The sequence below is a fragment of the Tenrec ecaudatus genome, chromosome 13 (genome assembly GCF_050624435.1).
Source record: "Tenrec ecaudatus isolate mTenEca1 chromosome 13, mTenEca1.hap1, whole genome shotgun sequence".
In the NCBI taxonomy this organism is placed as follows: domain Eukaryota; kingdom Metazoa; phylum Chordata; class Mammalia; order Afrosoricida; family Tenrecidae; genus Tenrec; species Tenrec ecaudatus.
The window spans coordinates 67,182,627-67,199,167 of NC_134542.1; the positions used below are offsets into that span (position 1 = coordinate 67,182,627).

The 16,541-nt window shown below is 42.9% G+C and overlaps 1 pseudogene; it reads right to left on the reverse strand.

Annotated features, from left to right (window-relative positions):
- Nucleotides 1-214: 214 nt before the first annotated feature.
- Nucleotides 215-11,767, reverse strand: LOC142423996 (macrophage migration inhibitory factor pseudogene; annotated as a pseudogene).
- Nucleotides 11,768-16,541: the final 4,774 nt, after the last annotated feature.

A 16,541-nucleotide genomic window follows, 5' to 3' on the forward strand; every position in this document is an offset into this window, starting at 1 on the left:
CAGTCCTCATCTTCCTCTTCCTCATCCTGGATAGTCTGGAAGTAACTATAACTTGTAACTTTCTTCGCTGTTGGCAACGTGTGTGTGTGTGTGTGTGTGTGTGTGTGTGTGTGTGTGTGTGTGTGTGTGTGTGTGTAAAGAGAGAGAGAGAGAGGTCTTTTTGGAAAAGGCACCTCAGAGGTTCCAGTCATCTTGCTCTTGCTTCTTTCCATGTTCACAACCCCTCCACTGAGACGACCAGCTTCCCATTCACCGTGATTCTTTCTCGAAGAAACTGCTCAACATTGGCAGCCTCCGTGATTCCATCTTCTGCAGGATGGGTGCAGTCAAGGCCAACTTCAGAACTCACTTCTTTTTTGTCCTCCTGCACCACAGGCTTTTTCACAGATGCCATGGCAGGAGTGGGGGCAAAAAGAACAGCAGTCCTGTTTTTTTAAATGCCCATATTCGGAGGGAGGGAAAAACAGAGGAGCTGATCCCAAGGGTTCAAGTACAAAGAAAATGTTTTCGAAATGATGATGGCAACATAGGTACAAATGTGCTTGGTACAACTGATGTATGGATTGTATAAGAGCTGTAAGAGCCCCCAATTAAATGACTTTTTAAAAAAATATCAATATTCTTGACATAATAGTAGCTAGCATTCATAATGCTGAGAACCCCTACCTAGTCCCAGTGGTAAAAGGTTATCATAACTTCCCACCGTGGGAAGGGAAGAGCATTTGTCATTTCGAAGTCCAATAATGGTAAATAATTAACCACTAAAGAATATTCCTAACTAGGGGCGATGCTGGGAGAGTGGAGGGTGAGTGGGTTGGAAAGGGGGAACTGATTACAAGGATCCACATGTGACCTCTTCCCTGGGAGAGGGACAACAGAGAAGGGGGGGAAGGGAGACTCCGGATAGGGCAAGATATGACAAAATAATGATGTATAAATTACCAAGGGCACATGAGGGATGGGGGAGAGGGGAAGGAGGGGGAAAAAAAAGAGGACCTGATGCAAAGGGCTTAAGTGGAGAACAAATGCTTTGAGAAAGATGGGGGCAGGGAATGTATGTATGTGCTTTATACAATTGATGTATGTATATGTATGGATTGTGCTAATAGTTGTATGAGTCCCTAATAAAATGTAAAAAAAGAAAAGAGGAGAAAAAAATGATTAGGGCAAAGAATGTACAGATGTGCTTTATACAATTGATGTATGTATGTGTATGAACTGTGATAAGAGTTGTATGAGCCCCTAATAAATTGTTCAACAACAACAAAAAAGAATATTCCTAACTGAGCCCTGGTGGTGTAGTGGTTACGCTATGGGCTACGATCCACAAAGTCCACAGTTCGAAAACCACCAGGAGAAAGACACGGCTTTCTATACCCGTCAAGTGTTACAATCTTGGAGACTCACAGCGATAGTTCCACCCTGTCCTACAGGGTCCCTGTAAGTCAGCATCAACTCAACGGCAGTGAGTTTGAAAGAATATTCCTACGGAACCGTAGTGGTGCTGTGGGTTATGGTTGGGCTGTTAACCACAATGTCACCAAGCCCTCGGCGGAAGAAAGATGAGGCCCATAAAGATTCACAGTCTCAGAACCTTTAAAGAGCAGCTGTACTCCATCCTATAAAGTTGTATGAGCCAGAATTGATTTGATGGAAGTGGGTAAAGGGTTTTCTTATACAACAATCAGGCTCTTGTAGTTAGTTCTTGGCATGCTTGCCTTGGAATTCGACTCACTGACAGTTCAGATTCTCATGCAAAAGATGCTCTGCTTGTGATGACCACAGGCTGGGTAATTGGAAACGCTCATTGCTAAGAAAAGCATAGGTACTGCAAGCGGTGTTTGTGAAAGAAATACATGGGTGAGCAGTTGGGGCGTTCCGTGTGTGTGTGGGCCTTGAGGTGTAAGTGTTTTTAAGTCTCTAACCAACTCGCCTTTGAAAGCATCTGGTCCTTTTATGAAGCATTAATCTTAGCAAATATAGAGAAATCAATGTATGATTCTTTTTGTTTAAGTACTGTATGCTGGAAGAAATCAAATAAAAAATTGATTTCCAAATCTCTAAGACCAAACTCTATTTGGTTAGAAGAAATAAAATTATTGACTCAACAAACAGACTAATTAAAGGGGCTGTAACAATTACCATTATTACTTTAAGATAACTTTATTGGGGCTCTTACAGCTATTTTAACAATCCACACATCAATTGTATCAAGCGTATTTGTACATATGTTGCCATCATCATTTTGTAACAATTATTTTGTCCTTGGTTGACAGTGTGTTTCAGGTGGCGCGAATCAACAGCTTGGAGAGACTATTACAGAATCAAGTGCATAGATGTAAACATACTTGAAACGCAGCCAGGTTAACGTCTACCTCTCAGCACACATACTTCTCCCTAGAATTCATTAGGTTGATTATTTCAGTGCACATACTTGTATGTTTAGCATAACTGGGCAGGGTTAAGTGATTTGCCTTCATTTCAAAAGTTTGAGATGTGTTCCTTAAGAAAGAATACCTACCTAGTCCATCTTTTTAAAAAATGATTGTTATTGTAAATGGAATACGCCATAAAACAATTGAAACAGAACATGAAGATCCAACTTCCACTTAACTTCATATTTGATGAGTACAGAGACCTCTTAAGAAGAAACATATGTCATTATCTACTACCTTTCCTAACCAATTATCAAAGCAATTAGCAACCCGATGAGATCACAGATGTTGCATAGTGACTGGCAGGTTGTATATGCGCCACAAATGTTAGTTTTCTACCCTTGCCTTTCCATGGACTTCCTTTAGCCTTTTAAGAGTTTTTTTTAATCCAGACTATACAACTTAAGTCTATATTGATATGTAATCGTTGTGGATGAAACTACTAATTGTGTCTATGTGCTCCCCATACACAGTTGGTTTGTTTGATGGATATGAACTTCTTTGTCACTAAAGACTCTGAGTCCATTTCGATTTCATTTTTCTTCCTCCCCTACCAATTTTTTTAAGCCACTCAGGAATCTGGAGGGATTGAGGTTTTTGTTTTTAAAGAAATGTACTATATATATTTATACACCCCAAGAAATGAAATCAATCACAATAGCCTATTAAACCCTCCTTATATGTGGTTCTTTGTCTCCCCCACCCCAGTAACACACAGGCTGGGTTGAGGCAATGCACACTTAGCATCTTACAGTTCAGAAGTCTGACGTGGGTCTCTCGGGACTAATGTCAAGGTGTCAGTCAGCAGGGCTGCGTTTCTCTCTGGAGGCTCGAGGGGAGAGTGCATTTTCTTGCCTTTTCCAGATTCTAGGAGCTGCCCACATTCTCTTGCTCCTGGTCCCTTCCATCTTCAGAACTAGCAATAACAAGTCAATTTTTCCCCCTTTCTTCTGACACTGTAACCTTCTGCCTTCTTCTTCCAAATGCAGGGACTTTATGGTTATATTGGGGTCCTTGCATGGTCCAGATGGTTAATATGTTTGGCTACTAACTAAAAAGTTGGCAGTTTGAGTTCACTCAGAGGTGCCTGGGAAGAAAGACATGGTGATCTACTTCTAACGATCAGCCACCAAAAACTCTACGGAGCACAGTTCTATTTTGATACACCTGGGGTCAATAACCGAATAAGCCAGGATGATCTCTGTATTTTAAAGGAAACTAGCCATCTTAATTCTATCTGCAAACTTGATTCTCCTTTACCATGTCGCATACATTACTCACAGGTTCATTCGTTTCTCACAGGTAGGGATTCGGACCAGGAGTCCAGGTGATATAGTGGGCTATACATTGGGCAGCTAACTGCAAAGACTCCAGACCCAAAACCGAACTCACTGCCATTGAGTCAATGCTGATTCTATAAAGAGCTGCAGCCTTGAAAACCCACTTGGGGCAGTTCTAATCTGTCCTATGGCTTGCTAGGAGTCAGAGTTGACTGGGGTTTGGGTTGGGTTTGGAGGATGAGGGTATGAGCTTCTTGGGAGGTCTTTCTTCTGCCAACCACTCTCCACAACCAGACTGAAAACTCCTTGTATGTCTTATCATGTCTAATTGTACTTGATTTTTGGGGGGGAGGGGTGTTGATTCTTGAGCTAGTACGGTATAAGATCTCAAAGAATGGTTCCAATGAAAAATGAAGAGAACATAGGGAAGTTTTGAACTGTCAATGGTGTTGGGGAAAATTATGGGATCACAGATAAAGTTTCATCTATTTATTTTATAGATTAAGAGGCCTTCATCTTCATGACACACTTTTCCATTGACTTATCCAGCTTGACTAGTTGAGGGGCAGGTGTTTGGAAATAGACGGGCTGGAGCCACCACCCACAGAAGGCTGCTGAGGAATGGCAGGCCACTGACACAACCTGAGGCCCGAGAACAGAATCTCTCATAGACGGTCCAGTCACCAAGCTCGGTTCTATCGCAGACCATATTTACTGAGCATCCTAGTGCCTGGCACTGTCCTAGAAGCTGGGGCTATCGTTGTGAGGACAGCGACATCATGCTGCCTGAAGAGATGGTCCTTAGAGCCAACCATGCAAATGCCAATTAGGAAGCATACAACTGGATATCCCACTTACTCAGAACCAGTCTAGAGTTCTAACCTGCCACATTTGCCTAAAAGTTTCAGAGGAAAGAGACTCTCATGAAATCTGCAGTGTTCCCAGTGTCTGAGCCTTGAGGGGCAGCATGCTTCATGTGGGCTGTGGTTTGCTCCCTTCAATGTCCCCCCCACCTCCCCTCAGAGAAAGACTTAAATTCCATGAAAAACCAAGCCACCCTGTAGATGAAATCAGTCTCTAATGACATTACACTGGCACAAATTTGAAATGGGGTTAAAAGCTCAGATGGTGGATTCTGAGGTTTCCGGCTGAGCTGGAAGCTTTGCTGGGGCTCCCTTCGAAATGAGCAGTACCGTTTAGACCTCTTTGTTGCTGACGAGACTAAGCAAATTAGCAAGTCGGAGGCGAATCATTTTTGATTACTGAATTATTACAAATGCCTCCCAGCCAAAGAATAACCTCTCTCCAGAGAGAAATGTTCAGCGGAACCTTTTGCTTAAATTCATAAAACCTGTTAAAGCCAATCTCTCACCTTTCCATTAAGTTGTAAATTACTTCTGGGGGAAGAGGGAAAATGCCCGGCTTTAAAATGGCTGGACTACATTAATGATGGGATGTGGGGCTGCCAAGGTGGAAGGATTGAGGCGACATTGACAGCGCTGAGCATCGCAGCCCTGTTCCTCAGGTGGGGCTAAATGTAAATGAGGTCACCTTCTCCTCCCCAAGCGAGAGGCAAAGTGATCGGGCCGCAGAGGCTTTACAGAAAGCGTGTGCCGCTGACACGAAAATGACCACGCGGTGATTTCTTCCCCTGTCTACTCTCTTGGAAATTTTTTTTCAAGTTTTTATTGTAGATGGGGAAAGTACCGCATAATGCTTCCAGGAAACAAAGGCCTCGCTCTATCCTGGCTACTGGATTATTGCCATTCTATCTGGGTGCAGATTGAAATCCAACCCTCGTATCGAAGCCTTAATGAGATGCTGGCAAATATCTTTCTGCCCCAGTGGAAATGTAATCTTGCTCCGGAACATTTTGTCCCAGCGAATTTCATCTGCAGCAGCATCTTGCATTTGAATCAGAGAGGTGACCGCTTCTGAGCAGACAGAGGGGCGCTGGCTCTGTTCACTTTGGGGTGAAATGGATCGCGTTGAAAGCCCGGCCGCGAGGCGCTGTGCATGTTACTTCATTGTTTCAATCAGACGATTAAAGACGTCCTATCACTGCTCCATTCGGGTTTTAAAAATCACGTTCTCTTACGTAAATGACATGCCAATTCCCATGTCCTGCTTCTTAGGTATATCGAATTGATATACTGCCTTTTGATGTGTCTCTTACGCCCCTTGATACTTACCTGGGGAAACTCACACATGCCATAACTTTTGTCCCTAAAAGGGTCCTATGTCCCTACATTTTTCCCTCAGTTCTGTGTGCATGGGGGAGTAGCCCAAGCTGTGAATTTAGGCTAACATTCGAAGTGAAAGATACCATACCCTTGTCTAGCCATCAGCATTTTCTAAGTTGTTGAACAGTTAGTCAGTCAGCAAGCAAAGTGCTAAATCGAACTCTTGATTGCCAAGGTGAAATGGCACTGGAGCACTCAGCGAGTGGTCTTTTAGACAGGTAAGAAACAATGACCAAACACGTTGACAAATGCTCCACCGGGTCCTGGAGTCCTTCATACCACGCTGTGAACAATAACGTCTATTATACAGGGAATACAGGACGTCCCCGGGTTCTGATGCGATTCATTCCTAAATCCGTCTTATATTGAATTGGTAGATAGGTAGGGACAAACGTATAAGGCTCCAATTAACCTTGCTTGAGTGCAAGTAACGGCTTCAAAAGCTGCGTACACAGTGAGTGGAAGTAATAACCTGTCACCCACTTGAAGTGGCCCTTTATGTGGCTTCTGGGACTACCCATCTTTCTCCTGTCGAACAGCTGGTGGTTTTGAACCAGCAGCCTTGTGGTTAGCAGACCATCACTTACCCAACAGCATCACTGGGGCTCCTTAGTGAAGGTGATGGTGATGCAGAATTTATTACTAGCAGGAGCTTGGCTCAGTGTTTCAAAATGAAGGCAAGTTCACATAACATTAAACAGCAAATATGAGTGGTCCCGAGGTCAGACATTCATAACATAGGGACTGTGTGTGTGTGCGTGTGTGTGTGTGTAGTCATTGTATACTAGCAAAATATCAAAACTGTTGCCTTCCTTATGAAAACTTCTTAGACAGAGCCAAACAGCTCGAGGCAATGAGTCTCTGGGCATGAGGGCTCAAGAACATAGTAGTCTCAGGGACTGCAAGGTCAATTGGTATCAAGTGTCCAGAAAGACATCCTTCTACATCTGACTTTGGCAGATAGCCACAGGGGTCTTCAAAGCTTGTGAGCAGCCATCTGTCTGGAGGAAAGAAGAGTGGAGAAAATCAGGGACCTTTGGCAACAGTTAATCCAAGGGGCCACATGGACATTAGTCTCCCTGGCCGTGGGGCCTGAAGAATTAGATGGTGTCCAACTACCACGACCAAGTGTCCTGAAAAGGATCCTATTAAAATGTTCCAGATGGAGTGGAGAAAAAATGTGAAACAAAGCTCAAAATCATGAAGAAGCGGCTTCCTAGTTGGGGTTGGACAGAGACTGGTTGTGGAACTTCCGAGACTTTGGCCCTTTAGTTGCCCTTCAGGTCTGGATCTGAATTTACCACTTTGGTTCAGTCCTCAGACAAAAATAAATCAAAACCAAACACACTGCCATCGGGTGATCCCACAGGACAGGGTAGAACCGCCTCTGTGGGTTTCCAAGACTATCTCTATAGGAGTAGAAAGCCCTGTCTTTCTCCCTCAGAACAGCTGGTAGTTTCGAACTGCCGGCCTTGCAGATTGCAGTCCAACGAGTAACCACGATGCCACCGGGCGCCTCTCAGACACACGAGAGAGGTCTACACAGGCAACAATAATACTAGAGAAGTACGCACACCTCTGGATAGTCAACCACTTGAAATCAAAAGGACAGCATTTACTCAAGGACAAGGTTCAGAAGGGCTAAAGCGGAGGACTGGAAACAGGAGGCAGAAGGTAGAAGTGGGGTAAGTTTTGCTGGATTGAGGGGATTGCAGTCAAAGAGATGAATGTTTGTGAACTGTTGAATGTAAACCTGATGATCTTCTCTGTAAACCTTCACCCAATTTACAATAGAAATTTAATAAGCACAGATGCTTTTCATATCGTGCTAAAGATCAAGAGACTGAGCATTTAATTGTTTGGTTGGGCACATTATTCATAATATGCAACATGCAGATTCTTTATCTAAGCATTGCTCAATTTATTGTGCCTTGCCTGATTTTTCTTTTCATTTCTGTTTGCTGTTGGTTTGCATAATTCTAAAAATTATAAATCCAGAAAGAATGATTTGTTCCACAGTGCCAGGAATGTTTGATATTGTACCCAAAATTAAGGACTCTGCTATTGTAGCTCTTTAGATTGAGGGACTTCCAGCTCAGTAATTTCCCAGCCTCCTCCCCACTCTTGAGATTGTAAAAGAATGTGCAGGAAAATGTAGCAGGGTCTCTGGTTTGGGATCAGTTACTGAAAGTTACTGATCCTGCTTGCCGGGGCAGCACAGTCTGACGGCAGCTGGTTCTGCTGGTGGCTAGTTCCCTTGGGCTTAATGTGTTCACAGTGACTTTCACACTCATCCAGGGTCTCCTCAGGCAGAATGCAAGTTCCCACTTTCCTCACCACCATCCTCAATTGGTCTTCCCAGCTCCCCTTTCCTGCAGAAGCATCAATTTCTCTCTTTGGACATACCACTCCATTGTGCAGTAGGCCTAGTCCTTCTGAATGAAGACCTATGGGAGTGATGCCCTAAGTGTGGTTCTTTGTCAATCTGGCCCCATCCAGAAAAAACAAAGACAGTTCCTCTCCTGGAACAAGCAAGACCTATATTCAGGTACAACAGCTGGCTTCCCTTTGGTGATACTGGTGATGGTTTGGGAGAGGAAATACTTCCCCCAACCCATTCTAAAATAAATATAACAACAGCAAAAAGGAAGATGACAATAGTCAATATTTTAAAAAATAAATGGCCTTCTTATGGTTTTGTTTTAAAAATATTGACACTTTCACTTTATTTTACAATTTACACCAATAGTCACAACAACAACAACAAAACAGCTACCTATTGTATTCTCAACACTTTCAGGAAATGAGTGGTACCAGATAACATAATCCTGTTGCTAAGAAACTAATTAATTGAACCAATTTGTACTGCTTGACTGAGAGATGTAAAAAGCAGGTCAATGTACAAAAGAAATTTCTTCAGGGCAGTCAGACTTCACTTTCTCTCAGCTCCCACATTCTTCCTACCCACTCTACCTCAACATTTTTTGGGGGGGAGGGGGGCTAATGTGATACTGAGGAATTTGCTAGTCAACTTGACCGGTGAAGCATTCCAGTGAAACCTTCTTCCCTTGATGGGCCAGGGACTAATGCACTGGCCCGAGCTGGCCTGCTGACTATGTATCCAGGCCTTGAAGAATCAAACCAACATTGCCAGCATCTCATAGGTGACACCCCTCAGGGATCCAGTTCCACAGGGAGGCTTGACCCTTTCTCCTAAATGTCATGGGCATTGGTAGCACTCAGTCTACCCCAAACAGATCGACCTCCAGAGACGAGGAGATTCAAGTCCACAAGATCTGACACAGTAAAGAACATCAAGACTGTGTGGATGCTTAAAGGAGACTGAGATAGTTTATTGTGCCAACCTGGCTGATAAACACATGTGGGGTTAATTGAAAGGCGGAGAGATAAATGGCTCAGTGAGCCTCGCCTTTCTACTTCACGGCTCTCTTGTTTTGTGATGGTTGGACCAGCTGCCTTACTCAGTTCCCTGCTTCAGCTTTCAAGGCTCACTTCCTGCAAGACATCCTCAAGGATGCCACATGGACCTACCCTGATGCAGCCCTGGGTGTTGGAGCACCTGTGTGGAGACCCCTGCCAGCACTGAGATGCTTACATACTCACTGATTCGGTTTTTCTCCTGCAGTCGGAGTCATTGCGTGTGTTTTGTGAGATGGAGGAGGACGTTGTGGATTGGTGTAGGACATATGGGTTAATGTTGGACTTGTGGGCATGGGCAGCACTGGATTGGGATGTTTTCTTGATGTGACTTAACCTTTATATAAAACTCTGTCTTATCCATAAGAGTTTCTGCAGATTTGTTTCTCTAAAGTACCCAGACTAATACAGGGACTCGAGTCCTGCCTTTGCCACACTACTATCTCTCCCCAGTTAGAGCACAAGGTAATTGAACATAGGTCGATTAGTTCATAGTTTGGTTTTAGATGTTTACTTGAGATTAACAAAGGAGACCCCTAATAATAACCTTCCAGCATGTGATGGATTGTTTTGCAGTAAGAAATGGTCCATTGTCTTTCCTCCTCACTAAAGACAGGCTAAAAGCCTAAATTATAGCCTGAGAAAATTCGATGGCCATTTCCAAGGGCCAGTTACTCATATATTGATTACCTGTGTTTCTCTTGAGTGTCAATAGCTATTCTTTATTAAACACTTACTATGTATCAGGTTCTGTGCTAAATATTTTATGTGCTTTTTTTTCTCACACCAAATTTTGACAATAACCTTGCATAGTTGGCATTTAATATCTATCCCAATATACGAAGGAACACTGATATTTAAAATTTTAAATAATTATTTTTCAAATTTACATGGATTAACTAGTTCAACTGGATCTATCTGCTTTCAAAGCTGGCTCTTACTGCTGATTTTAAATCATTTAGGACACTTTTGGCTGCAAGAAAATGTCAGCTATAGTTAACCAAAGAGAATGTCTTACCCACAGAATCAGATCTAGAGGCAAAGTGGCACACAGGGCCATACGGCAGGGATTATCTTGTCTCTGTCGTCCTCTGTCTTAGCCTGATAGCCAGATGACTCGTCAAATCCAGGTATAACACTCAGACACAAACACCCAGGTGTCTATTTCGTCAGAATTTGCTCCTATACACATTCTTAGAATACTTATTGGCCAGACAAAGAACATTATCCGGATTAGTGTCGATAAATCATGTGGGGTAAAATAGAAACTTGGATTACAGTTCTACAAAAGAAGATTTATTTGGAACACTCCAGAGCCAAAGGTCAGATAGAGGCAAATTTAAGGATGCTTACTCTTATTCCCGCTCACTACCAATAAGTCTATTCCACCTCATAGTACCATTATAGGACAGAGTAGAATGGATTAACATCGAGGTCTGGGGTCCTACTGCATAAAATCATAAGTGTCCTGGTTTTGTTTCTCTAGAGAGCCCTGCCTAACAAAATATCTTTCATTATAAGTTACTTCAAATCCTTCCTACGATGAGGTGGAGTTAAAAAATACTTAGGAGCTATTGATACGTACATTAAAAAGTATATGAATTGCATTCATAACCTGCTTTATTATCAGTGAATTTCTTATGAAGGATAAATTAATTATATGCAGATTTATGACATTTATGTACTTTACTTCAAGGTTGGCTTAAAGAGGAATTCTTCGACAGTGAGCCTAGAATTCTAGTAATGAAAGAGGCTATTAAATTTTCTCTGGAAGTGTTTGCATATTCAGCCAAACTCCATGTGACTTAGTTTGCGAGTTGAAGAGGACTTAGAAACCAAAAATCCAAGCTGTCATTGAGTCGATTACGGCTTATCGATACACAGAGAAGAACTGTCCCTGTGGGTTTCCTAGACTAGAATTGTTTACAGGATTAGAAAGCCTCATTTTTGGGTGGTGGTGGTGGTGGTGGTGGTGTGTGTGTGTGTCTGAACCGTGTATTTCGTGTATTGCTGGGGCAGGGAGGGGCTCAGGCGAAGGTGAGCCGTTGAGCCCACGTTGGCGGTGTTTACGCCATAACAGTTGATGTAGATGCTGTCCCGGTGGATGCGCAGACACTCGGCCAGTGGGCCGCGCAGCAGCTTGCTGTACGTGCGGTTCTGCGCCCCGCTGATCTGACCGATGCCGTGCAGGCTGCAGAGGGCACCCGGCCCTCCAGAGCCGCCAACACCACGAACTGGTCGGGGCCAAGTGCACGGCGATGTCCTGAGCCGGCTGGCCGGTGGCCTGCGCCAGGTGCTGGGTAAGCTCGGAGAGGAGCCCGTCAGGCACCAATGCGCGGGGCAAGTTGGTGTTCCCCGCGAACATGGACATGATGGCGGCAAGATGGCGCGGCGGGCCAGCCACGCGGATATACAACAGGCGTGGCAACCACAAGCCTGGAACCTGAGCTACGTGGCCGCCGCATGGCCCCACCCAACCAGAAAGCCTCATTTGTCTCCAGAGTCACAGCTGGTGGTTTTGAACTGCTGGCCTGGTGGCTTGCAGTCCAACATACAACCACTGTGCCACCAGGACCTGAAGAGGGGAGTCAATTATTTATTCAAAACCGTCTCCCCCCCACCCCCCAGACATTGGATGGGTAGAAAGTGTGAGATTCCAGTTTTTCTCCAAAGAAGTTTACAAACGAAATAGAATTATAATCCCCCTCCAGAAAACAATCCGAGAACAGGCACATACACTGCACGACGCCAGCAAGTGTGGGACGGGCTCTCCATTTCCCACTCCGTCGGTTGGCCTGGCTGAGGAATTCCTTGGTTCTTGCAAGGCTCCCTAGTATTCTGTCATCTGGCAATGTTTCTAAGTGTGGGGTTTTGTCACTATTTCCTCCTTATTTCCACCCTGAGTTTTAACACAGCTAAGAGGGACCAAAAGGGACACAGAAGTCCAGGAGCAGAATCTAGAATCCAGGCCAACCTGGATAAATCAGAACATTCCATAAGTGAATGGTATGGATGCCTTTGTTGGGAGAAAACAATACATCACAGGAAAAGAAATTTATATCAAGTTGGGGTTTTTTTCCACAATAAAAGAAAACTTCCAGGTAAAATGTGACATCCTCTTCTAAGCCTTTGGGACCTCTAACTAAGGAATGAGGTCCAGAATGCTTAACTTGAGGCACTGGGAGAGCCCACGTTAACAAAGAAAGACTCAAGTATGATCCGTGCATTGTATTTCCGAGAGTTCCTGGCACATAGTGAGTGCTTACTAAATGCTTATGGAATGAATTTAGTGCAGTGAGTGAGTGAGTGATTGAATGAGTGAGTGAATGAATGAATGAATGCTTTTCATCTAAGTGGTTCTGTCCGACTTGCCTCAGAAGCCAGTTCAAAAGACAGCGATCTGGAGGAGGGGGGCAAGTAGGGAGGAGAGAACCTGAAGGAGGACCTGATGAGGAAGGAGAAGAGGGAAAGAGGGGAGAAGGGAAGGATGAACTTGAACTTTGGTGCAGTTTGACTTAAGGCCTCAACTGCCCCAAGAGGAGGGACTCTGAAGCATTATTCCAAGATGGGGCCAGGAGAGCCGGCCTTCATACCCACCTCCGTCTGTTTTGTACCTGGACAGTTCATGGAAAGACACTTGACCTTGGACAAGGTAGTGTGACAATCCAAAGAGGACCAACAACAGAGACTGTCTTCTAGCAACACTCCCGGCAGTTGGGGGAAGGAAGCCTTTTCCTTAAAGGGGAGTCTAGGTAACTGATTACAGCGTTCACCAACACCAGGGTTGAAAAAGAGAAAACTCAGAACGTCTGTTTTGGAACAATACCATTTCCATGAATAGGTGGGAAGGGGGTTGGGAAGCTTCTCAGAGGAAGTAATAGAAAAAGGACACTGGCAATCTCTGACAATCCATACAGGTGACCATTGAGTGACTTCAGCCCCTGAGCTTGGTGACTGTCACTGGAAACTGACCTACCTGTCATTACTCCTCGGATTCCCATAGAGGCACCCTCTAATTAGTGTTCTTTCTGAGACCTACCCTACTTTACATTTTATCTAAAACCTGTATTTTTGCCATTATAGATCTTATTTCCAAAAAGAACTATAATATTTCTTGATTCTAATGAGGTAGCTGTTCATTTACCGACTTTTTACAAAAAAACTCCCAAATTATACACATTATGTGACTGTAATTGCTTACTAACTATGCAGGCTATAATTTAATTATATCTTGCATAAGAGATTTGCGTTTTATAAGAGCATTTGGTATTTAGCTACTAAGTCACTAGAAGAAAAGAAATCCTTTTGATTTGGAGGGTTTTTAAATATTTACATTTCAACTAAAATAAAGACGGAAAAACCCCAGCTCGTCTTACGGAGTATTAAAATAATCGGTACCATTCAGAAATAATGCTCCATCAAGAAAATTGCATGTGTGCTACTTGAAAGGAAGGTTGAGAATATCTATGAAATGTAAAGCAGAGAACTGAAGGTTTATTGGAAAACCTGGAAAATCATCACAGATTATTTGTGAAAAGGCTCTTGTCTCCATGAAATTTTGATGTGTTCTTTACATAGCTGAATTGTTTCCCTTCATTGTTGAGTGTCACAAGTCAGAGAGGTCTAGAATTACCATGTTATGAATGTGACTGAATTGGTTTCAAAAATATTTCAGAATAGGTAGTTATGAACAGAGGATTGAAGTTCTCATTTAACAATCAGTGTTACTTGAAATGAATGCAAGCTTTTTTTCACATCTAAATCCCCCCGTTTCCAAATCCAGTGCCCTCAAGAAGATTCCGACTCATGGGGACCCTAAAGGCCAGCGCAGCACTGCCCCAGAGGGTTTCCGTGGATGGAAATCATTACAGAATCAGACTGTGGTATCTTTTTCTTGCAGAACTGCTGGGGGATTGGAACAGGTGACCTTGGGGGTTGCAGCTGAGTACTTCCACCACGGCACCTTCAGGCCTTCTTGTTTCACCTCTAAATAATACTAACTGGTCATATTCAACACAAAGAAATGTTACATTTGGGAACGTTAGAAAAACTTCTGTTAAAGTTAATATCCTGTTATCTGAGCTCTGGTCCAATTTCTCTGATACTTTTAGGTCACTCTCACTGCTATAGAGTAGAAAGCCTCGTCTTTCTCCTAAGGACCAGCTGGTGGTTTCCAACTGTTGACCTTGCCATTAGTCCAATAAGTAGTTACAGTCTCAGAAACCCACAAGGGCAGTTCTACTCAGTCCTGTGGAGTTGGGGGGTCGCAATGAGTCGGAAACGACTTGATGGCAGTGAGTTCTAAGTCAAAGCCACTCTTACTGATTATGTAAAAAGGAAAAAGAAATTGAATTTAGCAATAAGGAAGAGGTGAACCAGAGGAGGAAGCGCTATGGGAAAGGAAGAGTGGGAAGATGGGTTGAGAGAAGTGAACAATCATGGAGATGGATGGACATTCAAGGAATCGAGTTTTCTAGCCTTACATAAGCTCTTCTAGAAAATAGAAAGCTAGCGGACTCTACTGAGCTCATTTCATAAAGTTAGTATTACCCTTGACCCCAGGCAGAGGCAGTTCAAAAATGAAACATACAGGGAAATTTTTCTCCTGAGCACGGATTTACCAATTACAGGTAAAATATCGGCAGCCTGAATCCAGCAATGTCTAAAAAAGATAATATACCATAATGAGGTTATGTTTATCTCAGGAAAGCAGTATTGGTTTAATATCGGGACATTTTTTTAATATAATGATCCATATTAACAAGACAAAGGAGGCAAGTATATGCATAGGTCAATCAAGGCAGAAAAGATATTGTCATATATCAACTAATGACTTTAAACAATGCTTAGCATATCAGGAATGGGTATGTATATTGTAGTCGGTATATAACTATATTTGATAAAAGAAAAGCTAAAAATAAGAGAATAATAAGCACAAGTTCAGGACAGTGGTTAACTCTCGGTGGGGAGATCAGGTTAGGGAGGAGGTAGTAGGATATTAATAATGGGTACTGGGAATTCATTTTATTCTTTGGCAAGAAGGAAGAGAAAGAAAGCTGTGAATATTCTCAGATATGATTGTCAACATAGAAAATCTAAAAGAAACGCAAGTAAATTATTAGAAATCTGAACTCCCAAAGTCAACACATTGCTAGGGGCCAGAAACAAGCAGAAAATGCCATTTGAAAATCTTTATCTTTTAAAATAATGTCCAAAAACAATACCTAGGAATAAATCAAATTCATGTATACATGTAAATAAATATATAATATGTAAGTATATAAAATAAGCATATATGTAAGTAAAATATATAGAGAGCATTCTCTTTTATAGAGAGAAAAAGTTAAAGCTCAATTGAAAGACATCAAAGAACCCTCATTGAACCATGGCGCTGCGGGGACAGCACTGGAGACACAGTGTGGGAATGGTGCACGATCTGGCCCCATCACGCTGAGGTGAGGCACTGAGGGCATGCGGCAGAGCAGCAGGGGGAGCAGAGTGATGAAACCCCCGGGGAATACCAAAAATAGATTTTGGAGACAGAGTGTGGCACCCCATCAGACTCGACTAGAAAACACTCGTAAAGGCCAACAAACAGACCTTGAACTATTTATAGGCTTTTCCATTTTTGTCAGTTGCTTTCTTTTTGTTATTGTTATTTTGTTTTTGGTTGTTGTTGCTATCATTTTGTTGGTTTTGACTTCCTTTGGTGTTTTATTTGGCTTTGCCAGCTTTTTGCACTTGTTAGTGTATCTGCATATCTATCTAGATAAGATAGACAGGATAAATAATTTGGAGATGAAAAGAATGGGACCAGTGGTTCCGGGGGATATGAGAGAAGGGCAGGTGGGAGAAAGGAAGAGGGGGGAGCCAATCCAGGGACAAGGGAAAAACACGTGAACCATAATCAATGGATGCCTCTAATGGGGCTTCATCAAGGGCAATGTAGCAGTGAAGAATTACTGAAACCCAAATGAAGGCCGAACATGATGGTGGGACAAGAGAAAAGTGAAAAGGAAATAGAGGAGGCAAAGGACATTTATAGAGGCCTAAATACAGGCGTGTACATATGTAAAATAAATATAATGAGAGGGGACTAGAACCATGTACTCATATCTATATGTTAAGAATTAAGGTTGCAGATG